The following is a 16,146-nucleotide window of genomic DNA, read 5'->3' on the forward strand; positions in this document are numbered from 1 at the left end:
CTACTTTAACGATTAGTGCATTAGTGGTACAAATCTTTGCAAGAGTGGCGTTGGCGCCCAGTCGAAGCGGAATACAGAAGAGACACTGTGGCGGGCACCGGCTAATGTCTCGTCTGCTTAATCATTCCACAGCACAATGGTTTTATGCATATTTCATTTGCATATCATTAAACTGCTATGGCATACGGGCAAATGGCAGGGGAGTGCGAGGGAGTGGAAACAGAAAAGCATAAAATATAGAGGAAAAACAGCGACTCATTATGCGAAGATAATCTTCAAAGCTGTGTGTGATTTAAGCGATCTCCCAATTTGTTTATTTCAACATTAAATTACAAAAAAAACTATTTTCAAAAAGGATTAATTGAGCACCTTTCAATCGGTGCAAGACACAATCGCAGATACTGTGAATGTCTACTGATATCGAAGTAAGATGTTTGTGGATTCATTATCTAGAATTTGTGACTTGTGACAAGCTAAATTGTGATATAATAAAAGCTGTTTTAATGAAGAAGTTACCATTATTTTTGATAGCCCAGGCAAATGTTTAAATCTTGATGAGCACTTTAGGTGACAAATGGTGTGAGTTTTATTCAAGTTACATGGTGGACTAAAACCAACTTTTTACTTAAAGGAGCGCATCCAGAGCTAATCTGTTATATAACTGTATTCTATCTATATATTCTATACATCTATATATGTATATATACATATATATATATATATATATATATATATATATATATATATATATATATACCGTACATTCTTCATGATTTTCCACAATGCAACAAAGACGACTTGAAGTTACTCCTCAGAAATTGTGACAAAAAAAACCCATCAAAGTAAACCAAAACTTGATCCTATTATTGAAATCAAGTTCTTATAATCATTTTATTAATTTATGATGAAATAATTTAACACACACATACTAGGGATGCAGTAATGTTCAGCATTTTATAGACGTGCAAGATGACACAGGAGAAAAAATATTTGAAGGCTTAATATTTACTGGAATGTTAAAGACAATGCAGAAAATCCTGTTTGGAGACATTTTTCAAAAGACCTACTTTGCAATTAAACATTAGATCACTAGTTAGCACATTTAAAGTTTACTTCTGATTTTTTTTTATGAGTTTAAATCCCTTTCTATTCCCCCGAGATGCCTGATATTAACAATGATAAAATATATATATATATATATTTTTTTAAATCAACGGCATAATTCACAGAGCTCAGTGGTTGTAAACCCCCCTCATTCTAGGCCTGCCTGCACGCGCACACACACACACACACACACACACACACACACACCCTCCCCATGAGATAGAATATTCAAATGAAGTGAGCCTCACACAATTAACCATGTTTGGTAATTTGAGAAACGAGTGCCGCAGGGGCTAGGGAGAGCGGTTGCAGAGACGGGTAGCAGGCTGGCAGGGTAAGCCCGGTGAATTGAGTGGGCATGAGCCTGGCGCTTTTTAATCAAAGCACATGCAGATGTCGCTGTAGTTCTTCCAAAACCGTCTACTAACTGAGTGGGAGGGAGGGTAACGAGGAGCTCGTTTGGCATCACATACCTCCACCATGCGTTTCTAATGAGTGAAAACTGATGGAGTGTGGGAGAGAGGCTGGCAGCCAGGGCCAGAGGACCTAACATGGGCGAGTCCAGACTTAGGGGAGATCCCTCCCAGGATGAGAGAATGTGGATGCAAATAATAAAGCGTGAGAGGTTAAGCAATACCAGTAAAGTGTCAGAGTATTTCAGGACCTGTCAAAAGATGTAGACATTATGCAGAGTGCTGGTATTAATATGCATGCCGGCCCTCTTCATTATGCAGCTCAGCATGAGGTAATATTGAAAGGCTGTTCTGCCATGCTTTGGTTACTCTCTGAGAATGTTATCTCACCCTGAACAAACACAGCACTCATTTCCTGACTCTCCTATCAAAATGTTTAATTACTGATCATATCAACAGGTCAATATGATATGGAAACATTGTATCTCAAACGACAAGCTCCATTATTAACAGGGTCAAATAATTATATAAGTAAATATGCAGCTTTCTGATATGGTTCATCTTTTCTTTTTTTTTTTTTAAGTCTGGCCTTCCAATTCTGGTTGTTTTTTTCCGTAGACTCTGTAGTTAGCCTCCAACAGGAAAGTTCGATCCTACACTGCAACATGTTGACGTGTCCTTGGAAAAGACACTGAATCTGTGTCTACTTGTAGGAATAAAGTACCACTGCCTAAAACAAGATGCAAAAGATACATTAGTCAATATCATTCACTGCACTACTGTATTTTCTAGAGATGCACTTAGTTGGCCAATTCTGATTTCCTATTTATTTACATACTCTTCAAAGTTCAGAGTTTGGATTACTTCAGGTTTAATTAAGGTACAGCACACTGCAAAAATTTAGTTTTTGTCAATAATGTCTAAATTAAACAATTAACTACAAATAAAATAAAATAAAATATAAGATGTTGAAAATCACCCCCCCCCCTCGACCAAAAAAACTGAAGTAGATGGCAGGACTTTTGGTTACTGTCATTAGAAATAATAAACAAACGAAGCACTCCAGGTTACTGAATAGATACATTTCTTTATAATCCTAGAGAAAAAGTAATACCGTGTATCCCTATTTCTAGGTTATATCAGTGTTTCTCATTTCCGGTTCTTGAGGGGTGTTGGACTCCAGTCCTCGAGGGCCGGTGTCCTGCATGCTTTAGATGTGTCCCTTTTTTTATCATACCGTGATACAAGGAGCCGTGTCATCAACAGAACTATCCAGACTTTGATGACAAGCTGGTGACGATGATTAATTAGAATCAGGTGTGTTAAAGCAGGGAAACATCTAAAACATGCAGGACACCGGCCCTCGAGGACTGGAGTCCGACACCCCTGATGGTTCCCTGCTCTGACACACCTGATTCAAATGAATGGGTCATTACCACACTGGTAGGCGCAGCCCCTGGTGACAAGCTGATGGCAATCAGTTAATTTGAACGGTGGATTATAAAATCTGTTATGTAATTTGTTAGGACATGAAAAAAAAACAAATGTAATCAAAGTATATTTTGAGATGAGTAAAACAGAATTTTTATATACCTGACAATAGGATACACTTTTTTTCCCTGCAAACTTTGAACATGAAAATGCTCCAATGTTATTTTCCTAATAATCAAAAGTGGATTAGAAAATAAGACCTGAGCAGTGAGACTTAAAATAAAATGAACATCAGGCTGACATTAAATATTGTTGTAATATTGATTGGTGTAAAGGGGACTGAGTTTCAGCAAGCTGTGTGTGGCATGAGACGGGATGTTAAAGTTCTGATAATGCAACATTGGAGAAGTTTGCCCTGCTCTGTAGTGTGTATTTTGGGCTCAAGTGACATTTCTGAGGCCACGTTTACACATAGCCGTATTTACAAAAACGGATATTTCCCCTTCTACGTTTTGAAAAATACCATCATTTACACGAACCCGCATAAATACGCTGTTAAGGGGTGCTATGAGCAGCCAAACCTGCAGGGGGCAGTGTAACGAGAAGCATAAAGTGATCGGAATCCTGGAAAAAAACGTCAACAAATGACACGTGTAACTTCCAGTTACTTCAACGATGGAACGAGAGTCTAAGTTAAGACGGAGTTTTTGCAAATCTCCACTTTGGCCGGATTTTTCAGAAATGATCGTTTTTGGTGACTTTGAGCTTAGTTTTCGTGTAAACGAACGGCCAAAACGCATCAAAACACCACCGTTTTCGCTACGTGTAAACGGGGCCTGAAGCCTCTATCCCAAACTACAGCAAATGGCTGATAACCCAGTGGCACAAATTCAGTGATTGTGAGTTTCAATCTTGATAGGAGTGAAAGACGACAACTACTGGCAGTGTGCTCTGTTAGTTTTAACTTTAGCATCAATCTTTTTTTTTTGAGCTTCATGACTTTGGACATGTTTGTAAGGGAGATTGTTTTGTGAATGATTGATTATTGTCTAAAACATTTTGTCTGTTTTTCCTCCTAGACTTATTTTAACCTTACAGTATATACAGATTGATAGTTTTGGGAATTATGTGCTCCTAGAGACAGGCAAAAAAAAAAGGGTGGGGGGCATATTTGAGCTATATGCATAATTTGTTTACAAATTAGTCAATCAAGATGTTTGGTAGAGGTTCACATACAGTATGATGCATTTGAAGATAACTATAAAAGATCAGTGTCTCCACTGGCTGATTTGTCATTACAGAGACTCATTAAAATGAAAGTGGTTAGTTTCTGGTTACCAGCCAAGTAGTTGGTGCAACCCCAAAAATGTCATGGTTAACTTGTTGAGAACTATTTTAAAAGATGTCTGCTATTCATGTCAATATCACATATACTGTAAATGCTGCAATCACTGCAGTTACTCAGATTTCAGAATAACACTAAACCTTTTTTTCTTTTTACAAGAATATAAAGTAATGACATTCACAAACAGAAACGGATCTTGACTTCTATTTAACCTCCAGTTATTTAAACATATGCTAACAAGTACCACTTGACGAGAAGTGGGAGTGCTTCAAACGCACAATAACATTTTCTGAATTAAACCTAAATTGTGCAGCAGTTTAACATATTTAGCTGTTCAATGAATATTTACATGAAATTTAAAAAATGAACAACAAATCACTAAGGCGGGTCAAATAACGACATTTCTAGAATTATTTCAAAATATTCAAAAATCAACCACATCAAACAAAAATGTTACAGTATATATTTTTCTCACACAGCACATTCACAAGTGAGCAATGTGATAAAATCGTCAAGAGTGTATTTCCACCTGATCTTATTTGTTGCATTACTAGTAAGCTTCACTGGGTCAGTATGCCCTCCCTCTTGAGCCTTTGTTCTGACTCATCCCCTCCCCTTTTGGTGTATATAATCCAGCTGGTAGAAATGAACCACTTCTGCAGTTAAAATTTAAGCACCAATGTCTGTGAACTGCCTACGCCAACAATTACCACTATGCCTTTAACCACTGTCTAGTCCAGGGTCTTCAGATTAATTGGTTTTTGGTAATTCTATAACATTATTACTAATATGCTGTCATGGAAGCAATCACAGTGACCCACGGTATCTGGCTGTCTTCTCATAAAGTGGTGTGAAGGTCACCTGTCAATCAGACGTCCCAATATTATAATCAGTCTTTTAAAGTGAGCAATAGGACACCATTAACACCAGGAGTATTGGATGATGAAAGAACAGTCATAACTCCTTGCCTCCAGGGATGAATGCTTAAAGACTGATTGGGAGAAGATGGAATGAGGAAGCCCAGTCTTTGAGTGAACATGTATTTGAAACAAAAGATGTGACGGTGCCACTGCACACCATCAACACACAGAGTACAATATGACTATCTGGGTAAAATCCAATGGCCTTTTTTTACCTCTTCATCAATGTAACGATTCAATGTTAATGCTACAAGCTCTTCTTTCTTCACCGACGCTACAGATTAAAATGTTCTTGCACTTGAAGGGCAAATCCAGTTGGAATTAGACAGAATTCACAGCATTTACAGAGCAGTCCTGATAGCATACTTTAGCTGTCAGAGAGATAAAGATGTTCCATCAGAGTGTGACTGCTGCTTGGTTTGGTGAGAAGCAGCCTGTGTCAATGAGGACAGACTTGACTACCCATGAGAAATCCATTGTATACAGAGCAGAGCAGGACATATTATGGGATATAGTCACTAAATGGTTCTCATGAGCCCTACATGCTCTGTGAGAGTCAATTTCTGTGTATGTGTTGGCGGGCAAGTGTACAATTCACTGTCTGTAGAACTGAAATAGACGAGAGATATCAGAGACTTGGCATGGTCCCTGTCTGGGTTAGAGCTTAACACAGGAGACTTGAGGTGAGCAAGCAACAAAAGACAAGACAAAGGTAGAGGAAATGGCATAAGGAGAGGAATGAATGCTGGAGATATCTGTGGTTGTCCCACAGCGCCTGAACTGGGCAGCTAGCAAGGGAGCCATTTCATGTATCTTTGACAGCTCACTCTCTCATGATGTCAGAAGTCAGTTAAAACCACAATTCTCCCAAGCTTTGTAATATAGACCACGTTGTCACCTCTCACATAAACTATACTATACTATACTATACTACTATTTTTATTGGTGCATTACTCTTGATTTTAGATCTGCAGAAGCCTTTACAAAACTATATAGCTCTCCCTACAAAGACATTGCACAACAACCCCCATCTTTTCAAGTTCACATAGACAAGACTAAACAAGTTTATGTAGACAAAAGAAAAAAAAGTCAAAAGGTGAACCAGTGAAGTCATAGACGGATTAAATATTTTTTTGTTATTCACTTAAAGGGGACGTATTATGGCATCTAATACCTATTTTAAACAGGCCTTGAATGTCTTAAAAACAAGCTTTTGATTGTTTTTGCTAAATAAATTATAAATTCAGTCTCTAAGCCATGTCTTTATCTTCCCCGTTTCTTACCTCCATCTCTATGGGGGATTCTGAGTGGGCGGGCGGCTATGATAATGAGGCACTGTGCTGATTGGCTGCCTGACGCGATGACGTGAATGACGCGATACACCGCTACGAAAAAATGGCGGAAGCTCCGGCCAGCGGAGTTAGTTGTGGGCGTGGTTTCACGCATCGCTCCTGTCGTTACGTCACGACAGGAGCAGAATCTGAACGGCTCGTAGAAGTCACATGACACTGGTAGGCTCATCTGGGCGGGCTGTACAGACACTGCAGAATTTGGTTGCTTTCCTCCTTCTCTGAGTTGGCAGGCTGAGGGGAGACCACTTTATATATGTTAAAGCAAGAAAAAATGTCTTTTTCAAAATAGGTCCCCTTTAAATAAAATCATGTAAGTGTCTCTGAAGCATGTGCTCTCCGTGTAAAGCACATAACAGATGTGAATATAACCTCATGCAATTGGGCTTACAACTAACGACTATTCTGATAAGTCATCTACCTATTGAATCGGTTAGTAGACAAATCGGATTGCGAATCTCAAATGATGTGCTAATTAAAAAGAAGAGATAGATGGACACGTTATTCAAAATATATGTTTTCATGGACTTTCATGGACAGTCGTATGTGCAGGCGCAGCCATATTGTTTACCTGGCGCTGTATCTTATTGCACATATGCAACTCTCAGCAGAGATAAGAAGGGAGGACAATGCCTCACTCTGTTAAAAAACACAAATGGAGACAATAGCGGCTGGACGCTATTGCGCTTATGCAATTTTCAGCAGAGATAGGAAGGAAGATTATGCCTCACTCTGTTGATTTTTTTTTTTCTTTTTAACTGAAATAAATAAAATTTAAAATTAAATAGAATTGAGGGTCACCACACAGTAACTGCACTCTTTATGTATTTATGCTTTTATTTCTAAAATCAGATTTGCGATTCCCTTTAGCAATCCTTTTGTATTTGGTGCCATGACACTAAAAGTAGGTAAAAACAGCCATAGGCCAAAACTTTGAATGTTTTTCATGTTTGAAGGTCATTTTATAGACATGTTAAAGTAATATGACTCCTGCAAGTACCATTACAGCCACTATTGTTTTTACTCAGAAACCAACCTATGGATATTCTAACTTGATATTTATATTGCAGGTGTTTTCAGTTTGTTTGTTTTTTTGTTTTGTTTTTTTTTTAATTATTAGGGCCCGAGCACTTACAGTGCAAAGGCCCTATTGTATCTGTAGGAATTTTCCTTCTTTCTTTCTTTTTTATTTTTCCGATGAAATGAGGGCCTTTTTGCACCCCTAAACGTGCCCCAAAAGTCACCATATTTTGCACACAAGCCAGGCCTGGTGATAAATTTGATATTTAATGGTTTGCATTCATGGGCGTGGCAAAATGGCTTAACAGCGCCCCCTAGAAAACTTTGTGCCTCAAGCCCCACAATACGGTTTGACGTACATGCATGAAAATCGGTACACACCTGTATCATGTCGCAAGAAAAGTCTCTTGACGCCATCGCCAAAACGAACAGGAAGTCGGCCATTTTGAATTAATCGTGTAATTTTGGCGCAATTGATGCCATTCCTTCGGCAGTTAATACGGCCCGAACCGTAACGTGCATCCAGGTGTGTTATACATCAAAATGTGCGTCTCCATCCTGCGACGACGCACATTACTTTTTTCTCAGTCAAAAGCGTTACCGTGGCGACGCTAGATTCCAAAAAGCGCACCCCACCTTCATCTGATTGGTCCATACAGAAAAAACTTTGTGTCTCAAGCCCCACAATACGGTTTGACGTACATGAACGAAAATCGGTACACACCTGTATCATGTCGCAACTTAAAGGGGACCTATTATGAAAAACCCTTTTTTTCTTGTTTTAACATATATAAAGTGGTCTCCCCTCACCCTGCCAGCACAGGGGAGACAAAATACCATGAATTTCTGCAAGCTCTCTGACCCCCGCCGGACAGAGTCCCCCAGTGTCACGTGTTTTTTTTTGAGCCGATTAGAATCTGCTCCCGTCGTTACGTAACGACAGGAGCAGATTTCCATAGGTTCAGCCTCCGCTGGTGAAACCACGCCCACAACCAGCTCTCTCCGCTGCTGGAGCGGTGCTTCCTTCAGCCAGTCGGACGTGGCGCCGCGGCGGAGCGGATCCGGGTTAAATCATCCAGGTTCCCGGGTGGTTTGGGAGCTGGGTCCTCGGGGGTCTGTCCCAGGTCGGACCAGCTTCACCCTCCGAGATTTTCAGGCAAATCTGTTGGTTTGATCCCCGATAACGGGCGATGCGCCACGGATGCGCCGCGGAGCGGATCTGTGCGCCCGCCGTGGCGTTGCGGCGCCCGTCGCGCAGCATCCGCCGGGCGGATCCGGCTGAAATTCCGCTGGTCGGTCCCCGGGAGTCCCTGCTACCAGTCCAGGCCGGTTCCTGCGGTCCCGGCCGGTCGGAACCGGTCAGATTCCCCTGTTAAAGCCGCGGTGATGCGGCCCACAGGGCCCACAGGCTGGATTTATGATTTATGTAGAAAAAACAAGCTTTAGATTGTTTTTAAGACATTCAAGGCCTGTTTAAAATATACATTAAATGCCATAATAGGTCACCTTTAAAGAAAAGTCTCTTGGCGCAATGGCCGAAACCGAAAAGGAAGTCGGCCATTTTGAACATTTTGAATTAATCGCGTAATTTTGGCGCAATTTATGCCATTCCTTCGGCAGTTAATACTGCCCAAACCGTAAGGTGCACCCAGGTGTGTTATACATCAAAATGTGCATCTCCATCCTGGGACGACGCGCATTACTTTTCTCGTTCAAAAGCGTTAACGTGGCGACGCTAGACGCCAAAAAGCACGCCCCCCCTTCATCTGATTGGTCCCTATTTGATAGTTCCACAAAAGGCACCAAATTTTGCACGCAAGCCAGGCCTGGCGATAAATTTGATATTTCATGGTTTGCATTAATGGGCGTGGCCTAACGGCTCAACAGCGCCCCCTAGAAAACTTCGTGCCTCAAGCCCCACAATACGGTTTGACGTACATGAACGAAAATTGGTACACATCTGTATCATGTCGCAACTTAAAGAAAAGTCTCTTACGCGCCATGGCCGAAACCGAACAGGAAGTCGGCCATTTTTGAACATTTTGAATTAATCGCGTAATTTTGGCGCAATTTATGCCATTCCTTCGGCAGTTAATACTGCCCAAACCGTAAGGTGCACCCAGGTGTGTTATACATCAAAATGTGCATCTCCATCCTGGGATGACGCGCATTACTTTTCTCGTTCAAAAGCGTTAACGTGGCGACGCTAGACGCCAAAAAGCAGGCCCCCCCTTCATCTGATTGGTCCATATGTGATAGTTCCTACTTTCTGCCATAACTTTTGAATGGTTTCACATAGAGAGTCGTGGGTGGTGTCATCTGACTTGGTTTTGAGTCCTTGAACATAATTGGTGCAAATTAGCCCCGCCCCTTCATCTGATTGGTCAATATCTGATAGTTCCTACTTTCTGCCATAACTTTTGAACAGGTTGTGATAAAGACATGTGGGTGGTGTCATCGGACTCGGTATTGTGTACTTGACCTTCATTGGCCTGAATTAGCCCCGCCCTTTCTTCTGATTGGTCGATATTTGATAGATCCTATTTTCTGCCATAACTTTTAAATGCTATGACATACAGAGTCATGGGTGGTGTCATCAGACTCGGTTTTGACTCCTTCACCTTAATTGGTGCAAATTAGCCTCGCCACTTCTTCTGATTGGTTGATATGTGATACTTCCGATTTTCTGCAATAACTTTTGAATGGTTTGACATAAAGACTCGTGGGTGGTGTCATCGGACTCGGTTTTGAGTCCTTGAACATAATTGCTGCAAATTAGCCCCGCCCCTTCATCTGATCAGTTAATACGGCCCGAACCGTAACGTGCACCCAGGTGTGTTATACATCAAAATGTGCGTCTCTGTCCTGTGACAACACGGATTACTTTTTTCTTCAAAAGTGTTACTGTGGCAACGCTAAATGCCAAAAAGCACGCCCCCCCTTCATCTGATTGGTTCAGACAGAAAAAAACTTTGTGCCTCAAGCCCCACAATACGGTTTGACGTACATGAACGAAAATCGGTACACACCTGTATCATTTCGCAACTTAAAGAAAAGTGTTTTGGCGCCATGGCCGAAACCGAACAGGAAGTCGGCCATTTTGAACATTTTTAATTAATCGTGTAATTTTGGCGCAATTTATGCCATTCCTTCGGCAGTTAATACGGCCCGAACCGTAACGTGCACCCAGGTGTGTTATACATCAAAATATGCGTCTCCATCCTGCGACTACGCGCATTACTTTTCTCTTTCAAAAGTGTTACCGTGGCGACGCTAGACGCCAAAAAGCGCGCCCTCCCTTCATCTGATTGGTCCATATTTGATAGTTCCCCAAAAGTGTTCAAATCAAATCAATAAAGTTTGATTTGATGTGATTTGAAGACAATGCAAGCCAACTTTTTTTAAAGCAGAGGAGAAATCCACAAATACGATTCTTATGTTGGGATATGGGGAGTCCAGGTGGCTGCTTCATGTGTCCAAAAGGGTCAGAAAGACATCCTCAATCCCTGGTTTTGCCAAATGGGGGAACCGTAGAAAGTTGAACTTGCCTGCCACTGTAGTAGAGAGGTGGTCATTTAACACCTTCTGTATGCATGTGAATGCCACTGGTCTGAAGTACTTTATCTCCCCCGTAGAGGCCTTTTTTTGAACAGAAATGCTGATGGATTTATTCCACACCTGTGGAACATAGCTGGAGTCTAGGAGCTGCTGAAATAACTAAATAATGAGATCACCAAGCTGAGTAATTCATTCCATCAGCACCCTGCCCTGAAGTCCGTCAGGGCCAGAGGTTTTGTGATGGTTAACAGGGCTCAGTATAGATGCTACATTCCTTTTATCTGCTGTGACTGAGGTACAGGTAGGCCGGGTGCTCCAATCAGTCAGATTGTTGGTGGGGGTTTTTTTCAGAGAAAAGGTTGGGTCAATTGGAAATGAGATTTGGACAGAATTACTGCAAGAAGATGCTTATGATGTTAAACAACCAGGCCACATCCACAAAACATAAAATTTCCATTACTGTTTCTACTATCATCTACATTGCAACAACAAATTTCATCTTCAGAAAAAATTCATTTAAATGCTGTCGGCCCGCTTTCAGTTTGTAAATGCAAATGTCGCTGTATATTGTGGATGGATGAAAATAAAAGCGGTTGGAAATGATGATGTAATTGCACTGATTTGCTTGATTATTTGCTTTTATTCAGTTCCTTATTTGACCATCAGCAGAACATTAGCAGAACACTTTGAGGATTACGCTGATTCCACTTTGCTTCCTCCTAACGTACTTGCACTACAAATTTTATTGTTCGTGTTACAATTATTACCATGCAAGACAGCTTTTAATGAGCAAAAATCTATTAAAGGAGTTAATTTTGGTTTACTTTATCAAAATTCAGCCTAGAAAATGCAAATACAGTGCCATGACTGATGCTTGTTTAGTTTGGGGAGACGTAGTGTCACAACTCTGAGTTTACCTGATGATGTGCTGGTGGATGCTTTAACTAATTCTTAACACGAGGTAGACGATGTGGTGGGGTCAGCCTTTTAAAACACACCATGTTTTAAAAGGCAGACATCCCCTGGGTTGTGCAGGCCCTCCTCTTCTATCTGCAATTATCCAATATTCCTATTATTTAAGTGCTGTTTATATCTTTATACAAAGACACTGCTCCTTGAAGTCTTTTTATATTACATTTTTATCTTCTTATTTAGAAAGTGGGACTACCTTATATCGTTTGGTTTGTTTGGAACCAAACAATTCAGTGTAGGATAATTCCGTACACTTTGACTTGAACTTGGACTTGAATATTGAAAATTCACTCCACTCCAGAATCCCCTTTGGTGGTCAATACATATTTTAATCATATTGAAGTTTAAACAGACTTTGCAAGCTCTTCTTTGGGCAACTTTTCCTGGCACTTATTCATCGTCCTGGCAAAATAGTTATTCTAAAGTTTATTCAAAGTGGTTTTATTGGGTTTATAGTATGTGGAGAAAGCACGCAACCCATTTCTGGAAACCACTCCTCTTCCAACTGTGCCAGAGATTCAAATATGTCGTTTCATGTTGCATTTTAATTGCAATTTTAAAAGTCTTTGGTTGCAAGATCTTTGAGATGGCCATCATCAAACCGATCATACAGTATGACACAGAACCACAGATTTGGAGCTACAACATAAGAGATCACCACAAGCTTTCCTGATGGCCATCTGTCCTCTCTGACAGCCCATAATCATGCAGTGTATTCCAGGCATTAGGGATCAGTTGTGCTTGCCTAGTTTGAGTGCACCCTCAGGTCAAGTGTACTTTTGTCGATCTCTGTTTAGTCATGTATTTATCTCTCTGACCAGTTTTGACCGGTCTTCCTATTTCTGCTGCTGAAAAGCACCGTTGAACAGATGATGTTGTCTCTCTACATCATTGTAGGAAGGATGTCGGCCAAATAATGAGCTGTGATTGGCGTTCGGCAGACACATATATTATGTCAGTTCTGCCTAAGGAAAAGAACATTTTGGATCTGTTTGATGTGGAGTTTCAAATGAAGGTCTTGGGTTTTTGTTGTTTCTTTAAGCGCTGCATGGTCTGGGCTTGGGGTGAACTTGATGGTACATGGGAATATTGGCAACTACCTTTTGTGTTTTCTTCTCATGAATAATCTTTTTCACTTAAGAATGATGGACTCCCAGAACATTTGAAAATGACTTTCCAATAGTTTCCTAAATTAAGGATGACAACTACATATTCTCTAACTATATATTCTCACACGGATCAGATCACTGCTGATGTTGTACCTTCTTTGTAGGATTGTAGGATGGATGTAAGACAAGTTTGCCTGAATCCTACAGACCAGCAAACTGACAGAACTACTTTTTGTTAATTAAATGGTGAAATGATGTCATATAATTTTTATTGTTGTACATCAAATGTTTTATTTACCTAAACTGAAGAGCTGGCAAGGAACAGAAGATCTTTTTTATTATGTAGTGATTTGGTGGTTTGGTGGTTGTGTTGCCAGTCTTTTTCATAAGATTTCATAATGTGCTTCAGCAGCAATGTTCATTCTGTTTGAGATGAAATGTAATAAGGCCAGTAACTGAGAAATATGACAGAAGTGGCATAATTTCAATATTTATGAATATTTTCTACACCTCTTTATGTTATGTCTTTATTTTTACATCAATATTTGTGCATCACTAATGTCCTGACAATACTCATTCCTGGCAATGAATGCTGAGAGTGTGTGCATCTGTATGATGGATGTGTCACAGTAGGCAGGGCAAGGTTAGGGATATTTTATTTGGAATGGCCTCGAAAAGAATCAGAATCCTGGAAATCCTTCTTAATAAAAGCTCTTCCGTGTTCTTTAGTAATCCTGCTCTGCATTATCAGTATGTTGCAGCTAAGTGTTGCAATTAGGGCAGGCTTTTTCATGCAAATCAATTTGACAGCACAACAATGCTCTATCACTCTCTGCTCTTTGCTCTTTTCCTTCACCTCTATCTCATTTTCTCTGGCATTTGCAGGGGTTGCTACATTTGCATTGTTTATCATAAAAGGTTAAAATATTCATAAATTGAGGTAAGAATGTGTGGTTATTAGTGCTGTATATAAAAATGTGATATACAAAATGCAGTCATGTGCTTTTCTCATGCCACAATGCGTTCCCAAATAATAGGTTGGAGAAAATAGATTTGTCTGTGGTACAAGTTAAATATCTAAAGCCAAGCAAACAGGCCTGAGTTAGAGTTTTCCTGACTTGTGCTGTCTTGATATCACGCATCCAGGTATCCAGGTTATCAGTTATTAAAGAATTATGCAGGCAGTAGTCAAACTTGCTATCTCAAGCTCCACTAGTATTTCTGGCTAACATCATTCAAACACATAACAAAACTGCTTCATTGGATAATCAATGGTTAATGAATGCACATGTAAAGGCAGAAGGTCCTGCGAAAGATGCATCCTCTATTGTAACTTCATTGAGAATATTATTAAATAGAAATTTCTCAATCAGTAGAATGGGTCTAGTCAAACGACAACATGTAGATGTGAAAATATTATACGTTTTCTGAATTATTTTTATTTTTATACCTATCTGTGTGTGTGTGTGTGTGTGTGTGTGTGTGTGTGTGTGTGTGTGTGTGTGTGTGTGTGACAGCCTTGGAGTCGTATACCAGCTTGCTATAAATTGATCTAATTAATCTCTTATCAAAGGTCTTAGTTCTGTGCAGAGGCAAGTTGGGAAGACAGTCTGTAAAATGAGGAGGAAATCACTGCACGTAAACTTTTTTCTTATTTCAATTTTCTAATAAATCTAGTCTAACAGAAAATATCAAAATATCAAGGGGTAAAAAAGATGCGATGGATGAGAAAAGATGAGAAAAAGTGTGAATTAAGAGGAGTGAGAAAAGAAGCAGGATGGTCCGTGTGCCTTTAAACTGAAGCCTCAATTCCACATAGTTTTGTTCCATAAAAGGAAATCAGAGAGTTTAGCAGAGGCATTGCCTTGAAAGTCATGAATAAACATTGAATTGCCTCTCTGTGTATACATCATACATCACACGATGACACTACTTAATGGAGGATTCCTTGCCCTCAGACACATGAAAAGGCAGTGAAATTACCCACCAAACCATTCAGTCCCATGGTTCTGAAATTGACTACAGAGGGAGAGAAAAGCAGGGCCTAATAGGGAAAAAGGGGAGTACTGACAAAGGGAATCTCTTAGTAAAGTGAATCCCTGTGATAACATCTATCTATCTATCTATCTATCTATCTATCTATCTATCTATCTATCTATCTATCTATCTATCTATCTATCTATCTATCTATCTATCTATCTATCTATCTATCTATCTATCTATCTATCTATCTATCTATCTATCTATCTATCTATCTATCTATCTATCTATCTATCTATCTATCTATCTATCTATCTATCTATCCAGATATACATGATAATATTGAGGGAACATGCATCTTTATGAACCATTTAATAACACTCTTACCAGTAGTTTAAGCAACACATTATTTTGCGTTTAAAATGAAAACATTTTTAATGGGAGGAGGGGCTTTTTTGTGTTGCAGTACACAAAAAAGGTAACGTATAGCAACACATTAGGGGCCTGAGGCGTCACATATGAAGAACTTTCTTTCATACTAAAAGATGCTACACAAACATTTTCAGACTTATGAATCCCTGCGTATGCTTGTTACTGTGCTCATCTCCGTGATACATCCCAACTAATGATGCGCAGGTAGGTTTAGAAACAACACACGATTGACCAACGTTATTAGCTAAACTGATCGCTATTAGAACTGCAAATTTTTTGGAACACAAAATAATACTTGACCCGCAGTTTGTTTTTTTTCAAAAATAAAATAGATAAAGGTAATATCTTGATTTATTATTGTCTACATTTCCTGATTATCTGAACCGAAAAAAGTGTTTATGTTAATGTTCAATTACCGTATTGACTCGAATATAAGACGACCCTGATTATAAGACGACCCCCCTCTTTTCAAGACTTATCTTCAGAAAAAGACTCTTTCATAACCAAATATTG

This window comes from Cololabis saira, chromosome 2 (genome assembly GCF_033807715.1).
Source record: "Cololabis saira isolate AMF1-May2022 chromosome 2, fColSai1.1, whole genome shotgun sequence".
Lineage (NCBI taxonomy): Eukaryota > Metazoa > Chordata > Actinopteri > Beloniformes > Belonidae > Cololabis > Cololabis saira.